General features: G+C 36.5%; 1 protein-coding gene across 9 annotated transcripts in view; it reads right to left on the bottom strand.

Moving 5' to 3' along the window:
- Positions 1-13,547, bottom strand: part of ZNF438 (zinc finger protein 438) — a 70,529-nt gene that overhangs the window by 35,884 nt on the left and 21,098 nt on the right. For 6 of the 9 annotated variants that reach the window (XM_063148914.1, XM_063148897.1, XM_063148952.1 and 3 more), the window contains exons 2-3: positions 13,281-13,362; positions 12,745-12,798 (exon numbers count right to left, since the gene is read on the bottom strand). The gene's annotated coding sequence lies outside the window, so the exon portion shown is untranslated. Of the gene's footprint in view, positions 1-572; positions 683-1,073; positions 1,205-12,744; positions 12,799-13,280; positions 13,363-13,547 lie in introns of all 9 variants that reach the window. The other 3 variants (XM_063148942.1, XM_063148961.1, XM_063148933.1) reach the window with 2 other exon arrangements.

Raw genomic sequence — 13,547 nt, 5'->3', positions numbered from 1 at the left:
TATCATGTTTGCAATATGCTGAACACATACCCAAGTGGATATGCAAAGGTAAATCCACTTCAGACAAAGTGTTCTAACAAATCCCAAGTATCTGAAGATGACAAGCAGGCCACAATAAAATGACTATGTAACTGGAAATTACAAGCAGCATCCTTTTCTGACCAGTTATACTCTCCTAGTGCTTCATGGTTTTTTTCACATAACTACTCCATAAATACTTTATGCCAGGACTGGATTTCTCTGTGTAGAATAATACCCCATAAGAACATCGGGTTCAACAACAAAAACAGACAGATCTGACAGCCATGCTCCCAGTTACATGACGGAATATGCAAATAAGAACTGGGCAGCATACTGACTGCATTCCAATTGTAACTAAGGCGTCAAATTTAAGACTTCCTAAAAAGATTAAATACATTTTCATTAAAATATATTCTTCCTAACTTTCACTAGCATAGCAGCACAGTCAACAACACACATGCAAACTGTTTTAATTTCTATTTAAATAGTAATGCACAGACATTGGCATGCATGAGAATTAAATAAGGGCTCAAACTGATACAATTTATTACCTACAAAGCATCTTCTTCCAGGTATGATCACATAATCCCATTGAGCTCACAGTTACACATTCACAAGACTTCAGTCAGTCAGTTACTGGGAACACTTCTGAGTATCCGTGCTGCAAGTACAATAATACAGCTAAACAGAATTACCTGCAGCCTGAGAATTTCACAAAGCAGCTAATTAAGTTAGTAAGACTAGGATTATGACAGAAAAGTTACCTATAACACAATAATAAGATAATGAGATTGCTCTTAACTGAAGTATCAAAATTCAGGCTACTTCTTGAACCAACAGAGCACAGAACCTCCAACTACTTTCTCTGACATTGTCAGTAAAAAGAAAAAAAAACAAAAACAAAAACCAAACCAACACAACATTCACTAGTGTCAATGTATCAGCACATTACAACTCCTCACACCCTAAAAACCCCTGCCATCACAACCTTTCATCTTTCTTGGCACTGTGAGAAAACAGCATAAAGGTCATGGAAAACAAACTTCACTCACATTCTTACAGGTGTCTCCTCCACATTAAAGCTGAAGAGCAGCACAGAAAACCTTTTGGTGCCTTTGCAGAACAGAACACTTCAGTTCCCACACCTCTGAAGTCAACATTTTTCAGTAGTATACAGTCACTTCTATTTAAAAACAAAATAATACCTTGGGTTTACTGTTTATATACTAAAATTGAAAATCAGAAGAAACACAGGATAACTGAACTATGTAAGAAAGACAGAACTGAGTAAGATTCTGGGGTTTTTTCTTTTATTTTTTTTAATATGCTGCTACTGCAAAGAATTCAAAATGAAAGATTCCTGAAGGCTCAGCTAAGTATTTCTACATTCAAACAAGCTTAAAAAGATTTGCCAATTATATGGCCAAAAGTAAGAAGCTACAGTCAAAATCTTTTTTATATCATAACCTATTTTCCAAATGTATTAAGAAAAAATAATCTTCAATGTGAACTCACAGTCATTCAACCAAGATTCAGCAAATTCTTAACCCACACACTTGATTTGTGATGTATTTTGGCTGCTAATTCTGACTCTGAAAGAGTGATGTGCTACCTTATTATTATTTTTTAAAAGATTTCTCTTGGGATTGCAGAGCAAAGCAATGAGCATGTAGCCTATCTTCCACAGGAAGGAGAGATTTTTATCCTCAAAAACAGGAGGTTCGCCCACATGATCACCTGGGACAAACTTGGCCAGTGCAAGCAGGCTAGAAGGTTATAGGAGCCTGGGAATGTTTAACATCAAGAAAGTAATTACAGCCCAGCAAGATCAGAAGGAATTACACAGGAAATGTGAACAGTAACCCTTTCCTGCCAAAAAAAATCATGAAAAAGTGAGCTTTCAGCTGCCAGACTATAAGGCTGCACAAGCCAATTGCAAAATGCAGGACTGGAAAAAACACTATATATTACCAGACTATAAATTCCCAACGATGTGATAAAGCTACACCTACATGAAAAGAACAAAACCCCTGGTCTTTCTTCTTGCCATGTATATGCAGTATAATTAAAGCCCAGAAGAAACATGAAAAAGTTGCAAACAACACACAAGAATGGTCAGTTGTCTCTTCTGGAATTTTCTTTTAAATTTATGCTGACCAAACAGTGTTCCCTCTAAAAGATGGTCAAATATCTTGTCCTTATTTAGTCAAGAAAATATGTAGGGCATTATTCAAGCAAGAATGCTAACTCTCTCAGTTACCTGTTCCATAAAAATTAATCTCCCAAATTCTGAAATAAACCCCATAATTCAGCAGAATGGGCTCAAAATACTTCATGCATTTGCTGGTGAAACAATCTCTGTTCTCTAGGGACACTGAGTGACCTGATTGTAGTTCAGGCAAGTTAGAAAGCCTTCAAGTGTGATATTGGAAAGTGAACAGTGATCACACACCTGTCCTTCACACAGAACTGGGATCCATTTTAGTGAGAGATTTTTTCCTAAGCTACTCAATAAGGAAAACAGCATTCCTTAGAATCTACCAAGACCTAATGCTGTACATGACCCCAGTCAGATAAGAGATGAGCAATAAAGCAACCAAGCACTACTGTTTTTATTAATTTATTGATTAAAATTACCATAAACATATCCTCATTAAACAAAAATATGCTCCTCTAAAATGAGTCCTAGTGTTTTACCTGCTCTACTGAAAAATGAGGTTAAAAGATACTTTTACAATTAAAAAAAGAATCAGTGAATTACCTTATTTAAGCAACAGACTTCTTTAGCTGTTCTTAAAATTACAAATCAGAACAGTACCATGACACATTGCAGTGCCAAAACCAGTATATCACTTTAGCTTCTTCCTTTCCAACCTTGTGACACAGGTGTTCCCCTCTACCTTCCTTTGCTACCAAAGCCTTTCTTTTCTCATCTCTTCTGTTGGATTATGTTTTGTTTCCTTTTCCTTGCCTTCACATCTAAGGTGGGTGGGATTTTGCCATCACTAAAGCCACATGCACTACCAATTCCTGCACAGCTGAAGTCTACTCAGCTACCTGCTCAGTGGAATCTCTAAATAAATAAAATCAAAGGGCAAAAAAAGAAGAAAATACAAAAGCAGCATATGAGAATTTCAACTACAGGTATGCAAATAGGGCAGAGACAGTGCAGTAAAGAAGCAACAAGGACAAGAAGTAATTGCTGACACTACAGCCTGCACAAGTAATCATAACTCCCATTCTTCAGCCGATAAAACTGAAACACGAAACAATTATATTTTCTATTATTTTACTGAGATGGAAGCTGAAAAGAGACAAGCATTGTGACCTCACTCTGGAGACAAAGGGAAAGTTCCATCTTCTCCTGCACTAAACTTAATCCCACTTCTAAGGGTTGGTGATTTGCAAAAATAAACTGAACTAGCTTTCCCAGTCAATACACGTTCTTCAAAGATTAAAGTCACTGCTCCTAAATTTGTCTGTCTCCACAGCAGATTAAAGATTTAGCAGTACAGTATTCATACAAGATGTTAGCCAAAAAAGCTGCAGCAGTGGATGAGCCACTAGTTTTTCAATAGCTATAAATGCAACATGAATCTATCCACAGCAGATAAACTGTGTTCTGTTTGTTCATCAGTCAGAAAAAAACATTTCAGTACTGTTGCAAGATATTCTATTTTCAAAGGACTTGTACATGTGAAGCAAAAGTACTCCCAGTGACACTGTGTGGTTTCCTTCAGTTCAATGTGTTTAAAACCACAGGCTATTTTGAGCCAGGTGAGCTGACTGCAGTCTGTCAGAAGGCAGGAGCTGCCTACAAGGGCTATTACTGTGCAAAGGCGTTGGTGGCAGCAGCCACGGGAAGGGTTCCCTGCACCTCCCAGTGTAGGCAGCACGTCAGAATCTGAGCATTCCTCTCATCAGGAATCTGCCACTGACTCATCTGCTGCACCCTGAAGCAGCACTGTGGCTCACAGCACTGGGCACTGCACAGGATTCCTTTGCAAATTGACATTTTCCACCTGGCCACATCTGCTCTTTGTGAAACCTCTGCAGAATCTGTATCTGAAAACTTACAGGAGTTGAACCCAGTGATCCTTGTAAACCCCTTCCAACTCAGGATATTCCACAATTCTAGTGTACCACTGCAAGTAATGCTCTTTAATTGGGAGGTTACTAGCACTCATCTTATTTCTAGAAAGAAATGTAATCAACTTTAAAATCCTTAAAGTAAAAAATGTCCTATTTTGGGCCTGTGAAACCACTTTGTAATGAAAAAGTGAATTCCAAAGATGCTATCTTTGAAAATTACTATGCTTCTAAATACAGTTATTTGTAATATGACTAGAAATAGAATAGAAATGTAAAACTTCCTCTTTTGGGGACATCTACAATCAGCCAACCTAACATGAATTAATATTCCACCCAGTGCCTTCCTTACTGCAAGTATACACATTAAACATTTTGTCCTTCCCAATCCAGAGAAGCTTTCTAAATATAATTACCAAAAACTGAATTATCAGGTAACTACACCAGTGACACACAAGCCTTGGAGAGAGAGAGGCCAGTAAAGAAAACCTGAAACCATTCTCTGTAAATCTCCTCCATCAGACAAGCATGGCTTTTCTCTCTCAACCATTACTAACATCTATGAATTCTTTAGGTTTATTCATTGATTTTGCAATTGTTAATTAATATCTTGGAAATGGTCTTTCTAGTGTTTCATGTTTGAAATAATATGAAGAGAATTCAAATAAATAGTTTTCATTATTGAACACTTTAAAACATAATCCCACTTTGACAAAAAAAAAGGCTCACATGCCCAAGTTAATTACATCTCTCATCACTGAAATCCCTCAGGGTTAAATAAGGCTCAGGATACTAAGCCTGTCCTAGTCCCCTGATGGAATACTTGCAATAGTCTATAGGTACAGATCACTTTACAAATTATTTTTTTGCATTTTGTTTTCTAGGGGAAAGATGCTTTACAAGTTCTCAGATATTACCATCAATACATTATTCTTTTTCCTTGACTGGCATTTTTTGATGAGGGTCAAATTAAAACACATTATTCCACAACTATGGGAATAATAGTTGTGGAATAATGGGTTTTAACTAACTGCATAACTAAGATTTTATATTTTTGATTTTTTGCTTTTCCAAAATGAACAGCTTCCTGGAACAGGAAGAGACTTAACCAGAGCAAACCAGTTGTATACTCAGGAGTTTCCATCAATTTTGTTAGCGTTATTATTAATCTAAGGAATTTTTATGCTTCTCAAAAGCTGATCAGCTAAATCTTTCAAAGATATCTATATTTCTGTAAGTGTAGAATAATTTTAAAATTCAAAAAGAAAAGCAAGTTTGGTTCACTTTAATCTTGAACATGAACAAAGCTTCAAAACTGAACAGAAATTTCACTTTCCAACAAACAGCAATATTTTATACCAAATATTTGAAGATTTTTAGATGCAAAAAACACCTTCAAAAAGGTTTCAAAACTTCTGCAGTGAAGTAGATCAATTAAACCTTAATAACATCCTAGACCAGCTCTCCTCAGAGAGCTACCCAGCTATACCCAGCTATCTTCAAACCATGCTACTACATTAATGTAGGTTTGAGGCTTGCACGAAATCATTAAAAGAGAAATGAAACAGGTACAACCTTGATCTAGCCTAAACACTCTACAGTTTCATGCTTCTTTTGAAGCAAAACCTTATCATGGAAAAGAAACCTTACAGATATCTAATTACTTAAATCCTCTAGAACACAGTCTTTAAATACAGAATCCAAAACATAAACATTTTTCTAACTTTTATAATGTGGTCACAAAGTCTTTCTGGCACAAAGAAATTTGACAACCAAGTGAAAAATAGCTGTAAGAAATTAACTTCAGGGCAAACATTAATGATGCTAATCAAACACACCAAAACTGTTAGTTTCACCAGCTCACCTTAGGCAGCACATGCTCTAAACTGGTCAGAGGTGAAAAATCCTGCACTGGACTAGACTGAGTGTCTGAAAAACCCTCCCAGCAGCTGTTGATCAAACCTGGCTTCCTTAGCTTTAAGGAAGTCCAGAAGGCTTCACTCAATCCTTTTGGAGCAGCTCTGACCACAATTATCCCCAGGCCTGTCACTTTCAAGTTACTGAAATTAGCTGGCTAACCAAAAAACTCAACATGCTACAGCCAACAGGCAAGTTAGTCCTGTGTTCTTTTAGCAGTGCGCTGACATTTTTCTTCAACAAAAGACATGGGAAGGTTTGCTCTCAAACCTGAACAGCAGCACACTCTGCCCAGCACTTTGTAGAGGAGAACAGAGCATGTACATTATATACCTTACACATATGATGCTTCTGTCAAGTGACCCCACTATAATAATTGCTTTTTAAAATAAAGTCAGACTTCACATCCTTCCTAAATGCACAATAACATATATTCCTTTTATTTCAAATCTCATCTCCCCAGCAAATTATAAGAGCTAGACAAGATTTCAGCTTCAGCACCAGAATAGAAGAACCAAAGCAGGAGTCAACGTGGTTTACTAAAACACTAATACAAGATCAGTGAGTACCATCTCAAGGAAAAGTATGTTTATAGATCTTACCCTCTAGATCACTGTGTAAATAAAACTTTTTCCTCACAGAAAAAAAAATTCCTCCAGAAATTATCAAGTACATCATTCTACACATACAGCAACAGAGAATTGGCAATTTTCAAATACAGCAACATGCAATCAAAATTATGTAAATATGACATAAATTACATCATGTTTATGTTTCTATAAACTATACTGTGGCAATATATACTCTTGCAGTGCAAGTAGGTGGTGAATGAAAAACAAAGATGTGAGAAAGAAAGACAAGCAATCAGGCTGCTAACTAACAAATTACACCAGGTATTTTCAGAAATGGCCTTTAATAAGGTAAGATTTAAAGAAAGAAGCCATCACTGACTTTCAGAGCATTATGTTAATCTACAGAAGTGAAAAGAAATAATCCAAAGCAAGAAATTTCTCCAGGATCCCACATACATCTGGGACACACCTGATTATGTAAAGAATGGCAACATGCAGCAGTGGCTTTTAAATGCGTATTTTTCAAGCAGTGACAATCCAGAACAGCAAAGTTTACTTTTCAGATGTTCCAACTCTAAATCATGTTTAAAAGTTGACTGTTACTTTAGACTTATCATCCCTGGCAGAGTACCTCTCAGTTACTAAAGTTTTTCTGCCTTGACAGGGGAATTCCATTTCTAGGATTCACGCAGAGAAAATGTTTCAGTATAAATCGTGGCTATTCTAAGCCAGGAAAATGTCCCACGGATTGCTAAGTTACCATGCTTCAGGCAAGTTCCCTGTAATTAAGGTATCAATTATAATTTCACAGGCATGTTTTATTTTATAAATAAACTCTGTTTCCATAATTTGAGCTGTGGGAAAGAATGTCTGCGTCAGTGCATCAACCCTTGCAGCACAGCAAGTTTTGAACTGCATGCCAGCTCCAAATGCTATAATATGGATTCTAGCATGGAAAAAATAGGAGGAAGATTTCCCTCTCACCCCCAAATTCCCACAAGCCTTCTGAATTTTCTTATTCCTGTCATGGCACCTCCGTGACATCTGCTCTTTGCTGCTCTAGAGCCAAATACAACAAATTTAACTCAATCTGCTGCTAAACACACCAAAAGTAAAAATTGCAGCCTGCACTAAACAGAGAGAAAAGGGCATTTAAGTGGGAATGAGAAAAAGCCTGTTCTGCAGTCTTTTCATGTTGAACACTGCTCCTGATGCTTTTATCACAGAGTTTTATATTTGAGTTTGATAGAGACTGAAAGCAAACAGTTTCTAGGACTTGAACCATGCCAAGAGAAAAGACTGGCAAAGCAACAAGCATGCTCATTTAATTAAGATACCCCCACTGCTATTTTTATGACTTTTTACATACTTGCTGGGAGTTGGCAGGCTGACACAGAAGGCCAGCGTTAGCTCATTTCATCCTCCCAAAATATTCCATCAGTAGGTACAGAACAAACTTGTGTACTGACTCCAATTAAATTACTGCAGGAACACCGACTTCGTGTACGAGCCCAGGCAATAGAAAAATCAAAGCTGAACAGAGCAGTGTCTCGGGAGTAAGTCACACAAACAACTGGCCTACATAAATTCTTTCCAATTTCATGAGGAGCCTGATATTAATCCCCAAAACCTCTTCTCCAATATCTACATCTACAACAGAAACAAAGTAAATCAGTGCACTCTACAAAAGGAACTAGACAAATTACCTGGTGGGTGTCTCACCTAGATATAACCCAACACAGAGAAAGAGAACAAATAAGTGAGATGCTGTAACTCTTTCTCCCATAAACAAACTAGGGATAGACTTAATTCCTTCACTCACACCACCAAAACATGGTTTTTAGATGAGCATTATTAAAAATCATGATAGAAAAAATAATTTTGCAAGTGACAAAAAGATGAGGGATTATATTCTTTAAGGAGAAAAGGTAACCTGAGCCTGTGTAAATATTCCTGCACTCTAACTCATTCAATTTCATTAGAATTTTTCTAAATTAAAATTATCCCTAGACTGCAGAGCTCAGTCTTACCAGTTTATTAAGAAATAGATCCTTTCTCAAGTTTCCTTTCTCACTTTGTCACCCAAATTTCACAGAATGTCCCCTTTTTCTTATAGCATGAACCAAAAAAAACCAAAAGCTTTTGAGTTATCTCTCAAACCATTCATCTTCCTGTGTACTTGTGTTATACTTGTCCATATTCCATGCCTTTCAAAGGCTAAACAGTCTCTTTTTTTTTTTCCAATTTATCTTTATAAAAGCAAATTTCCATCCCCACAAATTATATTTTTAAACTCTTCCCTGATTCCCTTCTTCTCTAGATCCTTTTTAGAGGCATCCAGCACCACATCCACTGTGTTGGCATGCTGTATGACAGTAAGATACTGATTTGTACCACAGCATTTTATACTCCATCACATTTTGTTTAGTTTGATTGCAAGTATCAACACAGGTACGAGAAGTAAAGAGAAGAAACAAGATTTTTAACACACAGTCCCCTACTTTGAGTATGTGGCATTACTAGCATGCCAAGACATCATTTGGAGCCAGGCAGTCTTTGCTTTTTTGTCCTTCAGCATAATTTATTCTTTGTATCTCACCCACTACAGACTGCAAATCTCTGTCATTTGCCTATCAGGGTACCCTCCCAGAAAGAAAATCACTGGTTTACAGGAGAACACAAACACACACTAAGCAAAGGTAACTACCCAGGACTGTTTGCTTTTAGGTCTTCAATGAGGAACCAAGTATGCTTTGGCAAAAAAACAAGTCAATTTTTCAAAGGGTAGGTCTGCTGCATTTTTTACTAAAACTGTAATAAAAAAGATAAATCATATTATGGAGGACAAGAATATTCTGCATCCTACTTACTCTACCAGAACTATGGAAAATATATAACATCTCTGAATTAACTTGCTAAACACCATAAAATCTAATAGATACTATACTGACCCTTACAAGGTGCAATCCAGCCAAAACTACAAAAAAGTTTCTAAAAACACAGTGCATTACATTTATAATTTGAAGATTTAAAATCACAACAGCCTATCACTATTTTTCTCTGGAAGCTAAAAAAAAACAAGACAATCTATAAGACTTTTTTCTCAATGATGAACAATATTGTAAAGTTTGCTTAATATTGCTGTTTGGGGAAAAACATAATAGAGCGATTGACCTGACTCTCTGTTCTTAAACACTCTGCTAAAAGAACAAACTATTTGTGAAAATAACAAAAACCAGCTGAAGGCATTTGGGTGGTCTCCATTTGAGTCCTGTAATATAGAACAGTTCCTTTTTTCTAAATCCAATACTGATTTGTTTTCCTGCTTCAGTAAGGCCTCAGAATCTGCTGATGACAAAAGCAACACAACCCACTGAACATCCATATTAATTTACTGGCAGGCTGCTAACTTCTAAGGGCTTGATCATCACACACAGAATACTACACTTACAGACACAACAGGACTATGCAGGTTTCTATAGACTGATCCTTTTTCATTCCCTAACAATATTTTGAGGGGTTGTATAGTTTTATCTTTAGGACACTGCACGTGATTAGCAGAGACCAACGTTGGGTAGTTCAGCTGTACTGCCCTGCTTCCCAAAAACATGGATCTACCTTATTGCTCCACCAGCAGTTCTGTTTTGATGGAGCTGAAGAAGAGCAAAAACTGTCAGAACTTCATGTCTTGCTGTATGTAGCACTCTTTGAAAGGACAGCCTGATATAAATGTGAGATCACACACCCTCACGATCAGCAGACTGCAGTCTCCCTTAGGAGGCCAACCAGTCATGGCCAAAAAAATTCACCAAAATTAAGTTCTGTGTCATTCAGCAGAAGACTGAAGTGTGCTCAAAACTATAAAAATCAGTAAAAGTTTTTGTAAAATCCCTATTTTGTACAGTTCATCCCAAATAACCACAAACATACAAATAAGAGAAGTGAAGTGGCAAAGAAGCACAGGTGTAACAGCAATGACATCAGCCTAAGCTGTAATTTGTCACCGTACACCATTTTCACAGTGTTGGCCCAAAAGAAGAGACACAGTCCCTTGCAATTGTCCTTCACAGCTGAATAGTGCACCTTTGAGGGGTTTTTTGATTTGGTTTCTGCTTTGGGGTCATGTAAAACCATTAAGTAATTCCTACAGACATTTCAGCATTCAGCTACTAGCAACAAAGGGCTTCATGAAAAAGACTGAGTATGGGAACACAGCTCTGCCACTCACACTTGAACAGCAAAAATATTCCCTGGAACTGTAACTTACAACCAAGCTAATATACCCAACCAATTTCAGTGACAGATCCCAGTAAGTTTCCCAGAAGTTGTTTCTTTCCCCCCAACTCTTTTACCCACCCAACAAATTACCCAAGCTGCTTTCCATCTCTTTAGCACCTGCAAATACCCAAGTGAGCCACAAGAACACTCCTGTCTCCCCAGTGACTTGCTGTGACTGAGGCTCTTCAGCAGGGCTGAAACAGCCCAGCTCTGAAGCTCACCACATGACCTCTTCTTGGCATTAACCATGACACTTTTTCTAAACCAACAATCCTGGGTTTACACTTTCTAAAAAACAATAAACTGCTAAGCCACAGAATGAAACATGATGCATGCACAGAAATTAACATCCTATAGCAGCCTCTAAAAGTAAAAGTCACACTTCAAAAAAAAAGCATGTTTATGATTCAATACTCCATAATTTTACTCTTCATATGATTCCATGAAAAAAACCCCTCATTATTCTGCAAAAATAAAAGTTTAACCACAAATGAAGTGACCACAATGTACTACAATTCTGAAAGATGGACTGAGCTATTGATTACATTCTTTCCTTTCCATCTGTGCAACAATTCAAGGTGAACTAACAGCTAAGTACTAAACTTCTCCTGGCATGAGGACACCAGCCAGCTTCCCTTTAAACAAGACTTTCAGTATTGCATAGCCTTCAAAAAGATGCAAGAAAAAAACCGAAGAGAAAAAGGACAGCGCACAGTTTAGGTGAGGATAACATTCTTTCCTAAAATGGTAAAAGACTGAAGTGACAAAGCAAAGACAGTCTTTCCTTAATTGATGCCCTTTCACATCCTTGTTCAATACACAGTACAGTTCTACCACAGTGAGGTTTATGGTGTTGTGATTATGTTCTTGATATGAACTGGAAGAGTTATCAGACTACAATGTATTGCTACACAAACCACACTAACTTTCCTACAACATTCAATTACACTAGAAATACCCATGAAATCAGGCCTTTAAAAAAGTAATGCTTGAATACTACTGACACTAGGTTTAATGAGCCAATTAGGGACAAACTAATACCAGAAAATACAGTACTATAGTACAATAAGTCAAAGACACAATTAGCAAATATCACACTTCATGATATTTGAATAGAATGGTTTTGACCCAGTTGTTCTGTGGTTTCATGAGGTGACAAGACCAACAGTCATAGAGCAAATACAATACAAAGACAACAGCATCTCAAAATGCCATTTTAAACGGGTAGCAAGAATCTCTTTATTGCATCAGCACAAGAAAAAAATGAAATTTAAAAAACAACCCACAATTTTTTATTTTTAAAAGAAAAAAAAACATTTAAAAAATAAAAATCTCTGTCATATAATTTAATGGTGGTTAGATTGTGAAGAAGTCTGTAATTCATTTAACTCTGACAAAAACATGCAAATATACTCCATGAGAAAGAGCTCAATTATTACTCAATCAGCACTGTTCCTCTTATTTGCCAATGTTAGTCTTGTAAAAATATGTGGTCATGTTTTAAATTTGTTTTTAAAAAATCTTTTTAAGTAAAACATGTTCTGGATCTCTGTAAGTGAATTAAAACACCAACATGAAGTACTTAGCAAATAAGGTCCATGTCTTGTCTTGACTGCAAATAAGGATGAGCATCAAAACATACTTTCCTGCTGCTGAACCACTAATATCTTTTATGGAAATTATAAAAACAATCAGTTTCACTGGAGTACAAGCCCAATGGAGTACATCCTCAATGGACTTAAAGAATTTCAAATGGGCAAATAAACAGCAACTCAGACACAGAGGCAAAAACTGTGTTCAGATGGACACAGAATCAAAAGCTAAAACACTCTGTAAAGATATTATTGTAATCTTTCAACATACCCACCTTATTTGTCCTGCTGCTGCTATGACCAATGAAATGTTTCATCCATCTTAATTCCTATTTCAAGGAAATAAACAAACAAAAACAGGAAGTTCCAATATCTCAGGAAATATATTAGCAAAGGACAGAAAATCTATAATAGAAGAGATAAACATTTTAGGAAGCAGTGAATAAACAAGAATCCTAATAAAACATGTTTACCCACAATACAACAGCATCTTCTCTGAGGTACACCATACACTAACAGGACTTTAGACTAGAGATTATAATAATAATATCTGAATAAATATTGCTAAAATTACTGATGAAAGTTCATACATCTCTGATTTTTCCATCCACTTTTAAAACTCTGAAGTCTCTTTAATTACAACTGCAGCAATATTTCCAGTCAGCTTCCAATCCAAGTTCTACACTCAACACTTGGCTATTTCACTTTGACCTGACACCATCTACCTCCTTAGGTGCAAATAAATACATAAAACCATCACCAGTTTCATATAGACATTTAAAACATTAAATCACTTCTATAAATGTTTTACCTGTGCACATAAAAATGCTTCAAACAGTCCAAGTCACTGATGAAGAACACTCCTCCCACCTAGCACAACATAATCCTTGAACCTGTACATCAAAAACATATGTGTGACAATCACTACACATTTCTAAGGCTTCAGTGAGAAAGTCAGAAATATCTCATATATGCTCTCCCCATCACTGCTAGTTCTGATATTCTCACTCACAAATAAGGTGCAGGAAACATAAGAAACTAGTATTTTCTTCATTAAATGCTTTGAAAAACATTTCAA

This window comes from Melospiza melodia, chromosome 1 (genome assembly GCF_035770615.1).
Source record: "Melospiza melodia melodia isolate bMelMel2 chromosome 1, bMelMel2.pri, whole genome shotgun sequence".
Lineage (NCBI taxonomy): Eukaryota > Metazoa > Chordata > Aves > Passeriformes > Passerellidae > Melospiza > Melospiza melodia.
Note: the sequence above shows the minus strand (reverse complement) of the source record. Positions and strands in the feature narration are given on the sequence as shown.